Source organism: Hyaena hyaena, unplaced genomic scaffold (assembly GCF_003009895.1).
Source record: "Hyaena hyaena isolate Hyena2069 unplaced genomic scaffold, ASM300989v1 scaffold_1230, whole genome shotgun sequence".
Taxonomy (NCBI): Eukaryota; Metazoa; Chordata; class Mammalia; order Carnivora; family Hyaenidae; genus Hyaena; species Hyaena hyaena.
This window is the reverse complement of record NW_024081864.1, coordinates 70,937-71,937: the sequence shown is the minus strand read 5'-3', so window position 1 is coordinate 71,937 and position 1,001 is coordinate 70,937.

Below are 1,001 nucleotides of genomic sequence, written 5' to 3'. Positions count from 1 at the left end.
CACAGTGCCCACCTGTCCAGCCCTGGGCAACCCCTATTTCATATTTCTAGAGACTTGCATCCTTGGGACATTTCATATATGTGGGATCATACCACATGTAGCCTTTTGTGACTGGCTTGTGACTTTCTTAGCATAATTTTTTTTTAATGTTATATTTATTTCTAGGAGAGAGAGAGAGACAGCGCAAGCAGGGGAGGGTCAGAGAGAGGGAGTCACAGACTGAAACAGGCTCCAGGCTCTGAGCTGGCAGTCAGCACAGAGCCCGACATGGGGCTCGAACCCACGAGCCGCGAGATCATGATCTGAGCCGTTGGACGCTTAACCGACTAAGCCACCCAGGCGCCCCTTTAGCATAATGTTTTCAAGGATCATCTTTGTTGTGTGTGGATCAGTACGTCATTTGCTTTTGTTGCTATATTATGAAGTCATTGAGAAACTAAAATGGCATTAATTTTCAAGCTAAAGCCTGAGAGTTTTGGGGCGCCTGTGTGGCTCAGTTGGTTGGGCGTCTGACTTCGGCTCAGGTCATGATCTCGTGGTTCACGGGTTCGAGTCCCGTGTTGGGCTGTGCTGACAGCTAGCTCAGAGCCTGCAGCCTGCTTCATGGATTCTTTCTCCCCCTTTCTCCCCCTCTCTCTCCCTCTCTGCCCCTCCCCTGCTCATATTCTGTCTCTCTCTCTCTCTCTTAAAAATAAATAAAACATTAAAAAAATAAAGTCTGGGAGTTTCAACCCTTCCTCAGTGATATGCCACAACCAGACCCGTAAATTCTATTGCATTCATAGACCACATCATTTATCCATTAATCAATTGATAGACACTTAAGTTGCTGTCTTTTTTGCCTATTCGCAGTAATGCTGCTCATCTACAAGATTTTGAATGGATATCTGTTTTCATTTCTCTTCAACTCTATGTTTAACCTTTTGAGGAATCGTCGTACTGTTTTCCAAAGGAACTGCATGTAGGGGGCCCATGGAAGGTGGCCTCAAAATGTACCACAG